This window comes from Geotrypetes seraphini, chromosome 1 (assembly GCF_902459505.1).
Source record: "Geotrypetes seraphini chromosome 1, aGeoSer1.1, whole genome shotgun sequence".
Classification (NCBI taxonomy): Eukaryota; Metazoa; Chordata; class Amphibia; order Gymnophiona; family Dermophiidae; genus Geotrypetes; species Geotrypetes seraphini.
This window is the reverse complement of record NC_047084.1, coordinates 397,338,819-397,349,753: the sequence shown is the minus strand read 5'-3', so window position 1 is coordinate 397,349,753 and position 10,935 is coordinate 397,338,819. Positions and strand designations below refer to the sequence as shown.

General features: G+C 48.4%; 1 pseudogene; it reads left to right on the top strand.

The window, feature by feature from the left end:
- The first annotated feature begins 1,435 nt into the window (after positions 1–1,435).
- Positions 1,436–9,507, top strand: LOC117367872 (annotated as a pseudogene).
- Positions 9,508–10,935: the final 1,428 nt, after the last annotated feature.

Here is a 10,935-nt window from a genome sequence, read left to right as displayed (position 1 = left end):
CAGGAATACAAGGAAGTGTTTTTGTCCTCCATTGCACAATGGGGGGATGTCAGTCTACCTATGGGGGCCCCCTTGATTTAATGTTAGTTAATTTAAAAAAGGGATTTGGCTCTGATTATGGGACTACACTTAAAAAATCAACCCTTATTCTTCTGTGCCAGTTAGAATGGCCGACGTTTGGTGTGGGCTGGCCCCCCTCTAACTCCCTGGAAGAGGACATAACCCGTCAGGTTTTTATCATAGTAACCAACCCTAAGACTGGCCATCCTGATCAATTCCCTTATATAGATAGTTGGTTAGACTTAGTCCGCAGAAAGCCTTCTTGGCTTTTCCCTCCTGTATCCAAGAAACTCCAGTCCCAAGTCCTCACCCTCAGGAAGACTGTCAATGAGCACTATCATCCTACTCATGTCTTTGAATCTGACCCTTCAACTGACATACTTGAAATACCCACCGCTCATCCTTCTTACTCGGCAACACCACAGCCCATACCCAATCCCAGTTCTGTCTCCCTTGCTCAGCCTTCTGTTTCCCAGCCTGTACAACTCCCTGCCCAACTTCCAGTTTCCCTTTCCCGAGCCCCGGCCAATAGCTCAGCTCATGAAATTCTGTCCTCCCCAGTCCTTTATCCACCTCTGGAATCTCTCTCTCTTTCTGATGATTCTCCTATCAGCCATCGCTTGAGACCTGATCCTCCTCGAATAGTTCCCTTGAGAAGACAAATGAAACAGGAGATTCTGGAGGCTACAAATCTGGCCATGCCCCTTCGCCAGGTTCCTGTCACCAACCCACTGGATGCCGCCGGGCATCCTAGACCACCCACTATTAGCCTTGTATATCGGCCCTTCACCACCACTGATGTATACAATTGGAAATCCCATTGTCCTCCTTACTCTGAGCGGCCACAGGCAACTATTGACATTATTACATCCATCATTCACACACAACACTCCAAGTGGTCAGATTGCCAGGAACTACTTCTCTGTCTCCTAAATACTGAAGAACGTAAACGGGTTCTGCAAGAATCCCTTACAAAGGCTCAGGCGGATGCGGTTGCAGCCGACCCCAACTGGATTAATAACCATTTCCCTTCTCAGGACCCTAATTGGGACCCCAATGACACCATTCATAATACTTTCCTTGTGTGGTACCGCCAGTATATCCTTGAGGGTCTCTGGTTGGCTTCTCAGAAACCAACCAACATTTCCAAAGTATCTAAGGTCCTCCAAAAGACTGATGAATCCCCAGACGCATTCTATGAACATCTCTGTGATGCCTACTGTACCTTTACTCCCTTTGACCCAGAAAAACCTGAAAACCTCCATATGGTTAATACCTCGTTTGTGAGCCAGACACAATCTGATATCCGTAGGAAACTCCAGATGCAGGACGAATTCGCAGGCATGAACACCGTCCAGCTCCTTGAGATTGCCCAATGAGTTTTCATGAACCAGGACAGCGCCAACCGGTGAGAGGCTGAAAAGCTTCTCCAGAGCAAAGCTGATCTCATTGCTGTAGCCCTCCAAAATACTTTCCCAAGTAAGTGGACCCTGCTCAAAACTCTGAGCCCCGCTCCTCCAAGTGCCTCCCTTTTCCTCTGGCCCCTCAAAACCTACGGGGTCCCGGCCTGATAGGACAGGACCCCATAAGGACTTGGAACTTTCAGAAAGCGTTCGACAAAGTTCCACACAAAAGACTTCTCAGGAAACTACAAAGCCATGGAATAGAGGGGGATATACAAAGATGGATAGGCAAATGGCTGGAGAACAGGAAACAGAGAGTGGGCATAAATGGGAAGTTCTCCGACTGGGAAAAAGTGACTAGCGGTGTACTCCAGGGCTCGGTACTTGATAGACCGAAGGTCTGATCCAGGGATGGCGCTTCTTATGTTCTTATGTTATGTTCTTATGAACGGGATCAGTGTGCCTATTGCAAGGAGATGGGTCATTGGAAGAACGAGTGTCCAAGCAAGCCCCGTACCTGCCAGGCTAAAACTATGGACCAACCTACTATTGGTTTGGCGTCCTTTCATTCTGACTATGAAACTGAATACTTAGACAGACTGGCTCGCAGTGAGTACCAGGGACTTTCCAGATTGTTCCCAATTTACTCGCTCGGTTCCCACGAGCCCTTGGTCAATGTTCGCATAGGGGACCATTCCATCTCTATGCTGGTCAATACTGGCGCCAAGCACTCAGTTATCTATCTCTATTATGGGTGCAACTGGCTCTTCTGATTCTGTCCCTATCCTTGAACCTGTTTCGGTCTACATTGGCGGCCATTCCGTGCCACATTCCTTTGTGTACATGCCCTCTTGTCCTGTCCCCTTGCTTGGTCGGGACCTTCTCCAGCACTTGGGAACCACTATTCATCTGTCCTCTCACGGTCTGACTATGGACCTCCCTTCTGCAAACCTCACCCCCATTCCTGACTGCTCCGCTGCCCCCTCACCAAGCCTCCTCTGTTCCCTATTGTCGGAACCCATGGCAAGCAAACCTCCACTTTCTGTACCTGATTTTCTTGAGGACCTTGATTCGACTATTTGGGCTAAGTCTGGGTCCCCTGGACCCAGCATGTAACATCCCACCCTTTGTTGTAACTTCAAGGCTTCTGCTAATCTGGTCTCTATCAAGCAGTACCGCATACCCCAGTCTGCTCTCCAGGGAATACATGTCCACTTGTCTCGTTTGCTAGATTGTGGGTTTTTGGTTCCTTGCAAATCACCTTGGAATACCCTTTCCTTCCAGTTTTAAAACCCGGTGATCCCCCCGATTACCGCCCTGTCCAGGACCTCCGTGCTGTCAACCCTCTTGAAATTCATCCTACTGTCCCTAATCCTTATACCCTGTTGGGATTGGTACCCACTTCACTGTTTTGGATCTCAAGGATGCATTCTTGTGCTGTCGGTTAGTCCCTTCCAGTCAGCCAATTTTTGCATTCCAATGGGAAAACCCTTCCATTGGACAAACCTCCCAAGTAACCTGGACCCGTCTACCCCAGGGCTTCAAAAATATCCCCACTCTATTCAGCACCGCCCTTGCTTCAGACCTTGCCAATTTCTCCCCTTCATCTGATTCCCAAGTCTTGCAGTACATTGATAATCTTCTCCTCTGCTCTCTATCTACCTCTGCCTGCCAGGAGGACACTCGCTCTCTCCTCCAGTTTCTTCTCCATTGCGGTTACTGTGCTTCTCTCTGGAAAGCTTAGTTGTGCCTTCCTTGTGTCACCTACCTTGGGTTTCATATTTCCCAGGGTACCAGGTCCCTTTCCCACACCCGTGTCCAGGCTGTCAGTAGTCTCCCTGTTCCCGACACTCACAAAGCTCTGCGCGCCTTCCTCGGTATTGCCGGATACTGTCGTATCTGGATCCCTGATTTCTCTACCATTGCCCGCCCTCTGTATGATTCCACCAAAGGCGCTGACTCAGCCCCTTTTGTCTGGACCCAACTCCAGGGGCAGTCTTTCCGCTGCCTCCAAAAACTTCTGACTCAGGCTGCTGCCCTTGGCCTTCCTGACCCCTCCACCGCCAGGAGCACTCCGGAGAGCATACCTGAAGACTTCAGAGCCCTGGGTGAGAAGCTGAGGAGGATGGATGTGCAGGTGGTCTTCTCGATCCTCCCAGTAAGGGGCAAGGGCAGTGCCAGGGAGGATCGCATCCAGAAGGCAAACAACTGGCTGCAGGGATGGTGCAAGGAGATGAACTTTGGGTTCTTGCACCATGGAGAGGCATTGCAAGGACTACAGGGACCAGACGGGTTACACCTGACCAGAAGAGGGAAGAACATCCTTGGACATCGTCTAGCCCGCCTACTACACAGGGCTTTAAACTAGGTAAGTTGGGGGAGGGTACGGGCACAAACAAACTACCTGGCGAGCTAAGCTGCCAATACTTTTTTGAGACTAAGGTAAGTAAACACCGATCTGGGTCACCTCGAAAGTGAGTATACACACTTTCGAGTCTGGGGTTGGCTCACATTATAATTCTGGGTCACATTGTAATTCTGGGTCTAAGGGGAGTACACATTGTAATTCTGGGTCTAAGGGGAGTACATATTGTAATTCTGGGTCTAGGGGGAGTACACATTGTAATTCTGGGTCTAGAGGGAGTACACATTGTAATTCTGGGTCCAGCGAGAGAACACATATTGCAAATTGTACTAAAGGAGTTCAAGTAGCCCAAGCGGGAATACCCCCACAGGGTACACACATTTCCGAGTCTGGGATAGGAACACACTGTAGTTCTGGGTCTGGGGAGTCTGGGATAGGTACACGTTGTAACTCTGGGTCTAGGGAAAGTACAAAACATGCGAATAATGCTAAAGGTGTCCAAGTAGCTCAAGCAGGAACATCCCCACTGAGACATAACAAACATACAACATGGAGGGCTATGTACGTAAACGCCCACAGTCTGGGAAACAAGATCCTGGAATTAGAAACAGAAATGAGGAATGCCAACCTAGATGTGGTGGCGATATCTGAGACCTGGCTCACGGATTCCCACGGGTAGGACATGGTCATACCGGGTTACAACTTGCTTCGCCGGGACAGGGAGGGCAAAATGGGAGGAGGTGTAGCATTATATACTAAAGATGACATTAAGGTCACCAGAATCACAGATGTCTACTACACTGGAGAATCCCTTTGGGTAAATTTGGCCAGAGGGAAGGACAAATGCTTGTATCTTGGCGTAATATACAGACCCCCAAGACAACAGGATGACCTAGATATGGAATTAATCGGAGATATAGAGAATATCACCTTGCGTGGAGACACAGTATTGTTAGGTGACTTCAACATGCCTGATATGGATTGGGACACGCTTTCCTCTGCTTCCGGCAGCAGCAGGAGGCTATTAAACTCTATGAAGGGAGCAAGACTCAGGCAACTGGTGTTGGAACCAACAAGGGATCAGGCAATACTGGACCTGATACTTACCAATGGAGAAAGTGTCACAGAGGTCTCAGTGGGTGACACATTGGCCTCCAGTGACCACAACATGGTATGGTTCAATCTCAGGAAAGGTTTCACTAAATCTACCACACTGACCAATGTCCTCAAATTCAAGGACACAAACTTCAAAGAAATGGGAGACTTCGTTCACCAGGCGCTACAAAGCCAAGCAGAAACCGATAACGTGGAAGAAATGTGGTCGACTTTGAAAGCCATCATACAAGAAGCAACAAACCGCTATGTTAAATCAGTAAGTAAACGGCGAAGGAACAATAAGCCACAGTGGTTCTCTGCAGAGATTTTGGACCTCATCAAGGAGAAGAAAAAAGCATTCATCTCTTACAAGTTTCAAGTTCAAGTTTATTAGGATTTTATATACCGCCTATCAAGGTTATCTAAGCGGTTTTTACAATCAGGTACTCAAGCATTTTCCCTCTCTGTCCCGTTGGGCTCACAATCTATCTAACGTACAAAGAATCAGGGAAACAGGACTCTAGAGAAGTCTATCTGGCTAAATCAAAAGCTGTCAAAACAGCAGTTAGGGAGGCCAAATTCCGCATGGAGGAGTCTCTAGCGAAGAACATCCAGAAAGGAGATAAATCCTTCTTCAGGTATATCAGTGACAGAAATAAGAACTCAGGCGGGATAGTACGTCTTAGGAAACCAGACGGAGACTATGTAGAAGCGGACTCGGAAAAAACCCAACTGTTAAATGAATACTTCTGCTCAGTCTTCACCCGCCAGGACTCGGCTCTCAGCTACAGATAAGGGTTGACGCAGATGACCCGTTTAGTAATTTGGAGTTTACACCCAGCGGTGTCTACTGTGAGCTGTCAAAGCTTAAGGTTAACAAGGCAATGGGGCCTGACAACCTACACCCCAGGGTGCTCAGGGAGTTGTGTGATGTCTTGGGGGAACCGCTATCCGCGCTCTTCAATCTCTCCCTTAGTACGGGTAACGTCCCGTTGGACTGGAAGATGGCTAACGTCATTCCACTCCACAAGAAAGGCTCCATGATGGAGACAGCAAACTACAGACCGGTGAGTCTCACATCAATAGTGTGCAAACTAATGGAAACTCTAATCAAACGCCAATTGGATACGATCCTGAACGAGGAGAATCTACGGGATCCTCGTCAACATGGATTTACTAAGGGGAGATCCTGCCAATCCAACCTGATCAGCTTCTTTGACTGGGTGACGAGGAAGCTGGATGTTGGGGAGTCCCTGGACATCGTATACCTGGACTTCAGTAAAGCATTCGATAGCGTACCACACCGCAGGTTGCTGAGCAAGATGAGTTCTATAGGATTGGGCGACACATTGACAAAATGGGTTGGGAACTGGCTCGGAGGTAGGCTTCAGAGGGTAGTGGTGAATGGCACCCCCTCCGAAATGACAGAGGTAATCAGTGGAGTGCCGCAGGGCTCGGTCCTGGGCCCGATCCTATTCAACATCTTTATAAGAGACTTGGCAGAAGGGCTGCGAGGTAAAATAACATTATTCGCCGATGACGCCAAACTAAGCAATGTAGTGGGCAAAAGCACAACAGACATAAATTCAATGTCCGACAACATGATGCACGACCTACTCCTACTGGAGCGCTGGTCTAGGTCCTGGCAACTCAGCTTCAATGCCAAAAAATGCAAAGTCATGCACCTGGGCAGCATTAATCCACGCAAGACTTACACCCTTAATGGCGAGATCCTAACAAGAACTGAAGCAGAACAAGACTTAGGGGTGATCGTCAATGAGAACATGAAGACTGCAAATCAAGTGGAGCAAGCTTCATCCTAGGCAAGGCAAATCATAGGTTGCATAAGCAGGAGTTTCATCAGCCGTAAGCCTGAAGTCATTATGCCATTGTATAGATCCATGGTGATGCCCCACCTGGAATACTGTGTGCAATTCTGGAGGCCGCATTACCGTAAGGGTGTGCTGAGACTGGAGTCGGTCCAGAGAATGGCCACCCGGATGGTCTCGGGACTTAAGGATCTCCTGTACGAGGAACGGCTGGATAAGTTGCAGCTGTACTCACTCGAGGAACGCAGAGAGAGGGGTGACATGATCGAGACATTTAAGTATCTCACGGGCCGCATCGAGGTGGAAGAAGATATTTTCTTTTTCAAGGGTCCCGCGGCAACAAGGGGGAATCCGTGGAAAATCAGGGGCAGGAAACTGTACGGGGACACCAAGAAATTCTTTTTCACTGAAAGGGTGGTTGATCGCTGGAATAGTCTTCCACTTCAGGTTATTGAGGCCAGCAGCGTGCATGATTTTAAGGCCAAATGGGATAGACACGTGAGATCTATTCACAGAGAAAGATAGGGGAGGGTCATTGGGGTGGGCAGACTAGATGGGCCGTGGCCCTTATCTGCCGTCTATTTCTATGTTTCTCCAAACCTTTCCAGCTCTATATTCATGAGAAATCTGATATTGCAGCCGGGGTCCTTACCCAGTTCCTTGGCTCCTGGCATAGGCCCATTGCCTATCTCGACAATTGGATCCTGTTGCTGCTGGGTGGCCTTCCTGCCTTCGGGCCATTGCCGCCATCTCAGATCTCTTACAGCACGCTAACAAATTCACTTTCGGCCAGCATATTGACCTCTTTGTCCCGCACTGTGTGACCTCTCTTCTAGAATATAAAGGCTCCCTGTGGCTCATGAACGAACGCCTCCTTAAATACCAAGCCCTTCTTTGTGAAAACACTCAGGTCTCTCTTGTCTCTTCACTCCTTGACCCCTCCACTCTCCTCCCCGTCTCCTCTCAGCCGGTCGTGCACAACTGCCTTGACACCGTTGACTTAGTTTAGTCTTCCCGGCCTGATCTCACTGACATCCAACTCCGGGACCCTGATCTCACTCTTTTCACAGATGAGTTCGTCTGTCACTTCTTCTGGTACCCATATCGCTGGTTACAAAGTAGTCTCTGGCACTTCCCCTTTACTCAAGGGTCCCCTGCCTTCTGGCACTTCTGCCCAAGAAGCTGAGCTGTATGCCTTCATTTCTGCCCTGCGCCACTCTGCCTCTCAGTCTTGCTACGTATACACTGACTCCAAATATGCTTTCCTTACCTTGCATGCCCATGGGGCCATCTGGAAACATCGAGGTTTCATTACAGCCTCCGGCCGCCTGATCCATCATGCTCCCCTCATTCTTGACCTCCTCGAGGCCGTCAAATTGCCCTCCCATGTTGCGGTTATGCACTGTCGAGCCCACCGTCGTGTCACTGTTCTCGTCTCACGTGGCAATGCCCTTGCCAACCGCATAGCCCGAGCTGCCAGCCTCTGCCCCCCTCCTTCGGCTCCTGTGTACACAATCATTCCTTTTCTGGACACCCTTACACCCCAGTACACTTCTCAGGAACAGACTTGGGCCTGCACTCTTTCGGGCCAGTCTGTCCTGAAAGGGGGTTGGATACAAATATGCACCAATTCAAGTGCCAATCCAGACCCACACACTGATACTTCAAACGCGAGCACAGCGGTACCCTCATATTCATTCCTTAACACTTGGCCCTCATGATTGTCAAAAGATGCCATGATGTGGCGCACTCTGGAGAACCCGCAATGAAAATGACCCTCAAGAGACATTTCTTTATCAATCACCTTGATCAGCTAGTCCAGAATACAGTCTGACAGTGTGTTGTCTGTTCTAGAACAAATCCCCCAACCAGACGACTGCCACCTCCTGGAAATCAACCCACTGGAACATATCCGATGCAGGTTCTGTCTGTAGACTTCACCCACATGCCCACTTCTCGTTCCCTCAGTCACCTCCTAGACTACACAGACACCCTGACTAGATGGGTCAAAGCCTTCCCTACTCGCACTGAATGCACCAGGGAAGTAACCAAACATCTCCTAAATGACATAATTCCGCGCTTCGGTCTCCCCGTTTCCATAGGCAGCGACAATGGCCACGCTTTCATTGACGATGTTGTCCAACAAACTGCTCAGACCCTCCAAATTGAATGGAAGTTACATGCTGCTTACCATCCTGAGAGCGCTGGTCAGGTCGAAAGAATGAACAGAACTCTTAAGACCCTTCTCACAAAACAAATTGAAGAAACCAATCTGTCCTGGCCTGTCCTGCTGCCCTCTATCCTATTTCAGATTAGATGCACCCCATCCAAACCCATTAAATTGTCCCCATTTGAGCTCATGTTCGGCCGGCCACCACCCATTGTGAACCCAGATCCTGGTTCCTTTGCTACTCTGGGATCGGATATCCTCCAGAGTCAGGTCCAATCCTTAGCTAAGGCCCTTCAAGAGCTCCACAAATGTGTCCTGGAAAGGGCCCCACTACCAATAGCTACACAAGTCCGTGGATACATCCCTGGGGATACGGTAAGGCTTAAAACTTGGAAGTCAGACCCCGTGAAACCTAGGTGGATAGGCCATTTCACTGTCCTCATTTCTTCCCCTACAGCTGTCAAGGTGTCTGGACACAAAACCTGGTATCTCTACAGTAGAGTCAAGCCAGCTGCTGTGTGGCAAGCCACCCAAGGCATAACAGACCTCCAGCTGAAGATCTTTAAAACCTCAAAATTGCTTTGAACTTTACCACAGTATTTAGCAGGTGTTCTGAATATAACCTTTTCACAAGTGAGTTTAACTTACTGCTTGTGGTTCACCACTGCCTCTAGAAAGTGCCTTGAGTATAATTGTTTTAAGTCTTCTAAGTTTTTCCTGACAAAATGAGCTTCTTGTGCCAGCATTGTTGGCGCCTTTTGTGTTATATATCTGACTTTTGTTTTGCCCTCACTGTCTTATGTTTCTTTCTTCTGTATTTCTTCTCTATTGTACTAGGGGATCAGTCACAATCCCTTACCCCCTGTAAACCATGCCTTTCTCAGGTCCATAATGGAGATAAGTAAGAAATAGCTCTCCTATACCGTATCCAATTTAAGTGACCCTCAGCCCCTTTGCCTGATGTTTGTTTGCATGACAGAGTTAGTACAGAAAGTGTCAAATATCAGAGGGTATTATCTGTTTCAACCTACTGGTGATGAAGTTGAAAAGTGGGTGGAGATCCGCATTGATAATGTTGAGGGTCCACTTATCAACCATACTCTTATTGTAGATCCCACTCGCCCGGTGTCTTTCTATTTTGATGCATGTGTGTTATTTGATGTTGCCCAGGGTAATGGTATTGCCCCTAATACAGTCTCATGTGGCTCCCTAACATGGCAGCGCTATTATACCTCATGTGCTAAGTATGCGTGCCTGTACAACCTAATGCCCTTTAAGAAATGCTCCTATGAGGAAACCTTCACTAATGGTGGAGCCTGTCCTGAGTGGGAATGTGTCTTGTGGGCCACCTACAAGAACCCTCATAAATACCCAGCCAATACCCCCTCTGCCACTCTTGCAGTAGGCCCTAACCCCGGTCCCACGTGTACTGCAAGCCACTGTAATCCCATGGTTTTCACTATCACTAACCCTCATTCCTGGAATGCCAATGCCCAGGTCCGGTTTGCTAAAAACCGAATAGGATTCTACATTGATTGTATATGTCCATATTGTGTCCCGCCCTCGTGCCCCTGTTCATCACTCTGTGGTGTTTCCCCAGTTTTATGAAAATATGAAAGTAGATATTGATATTCCTGTAATCACTAGAAATTTGTTTATACAGTTTGCTGAAACTTTAGGCAAGACTCTTAACATTAGCAATTGTTTTGTATGTGGAGGGACTGGTATGGGAGAACAGTGACCATAGGAGGCAAAGCAACTGGATATGTTAAACCTGCCTTCACAGAACCTCACTTTCACATCAGGTCCACAATCTCCACGATGGGCCTTGCAAACCTCAATTGTTGCTTCCCACTGCCTTCAGCAAATCGGAGGTCCCTTCAACGTCCAGGTTGGACACCTTAAGTGTTCATCTCTCTGGTCTTTTAACACCTCTACTGTTGCCTGGGACCCTTGGCTTGCTAATAACACCTCCAATTTGCCAGGTCCACCCCTTCAGACACTGCTCAATGA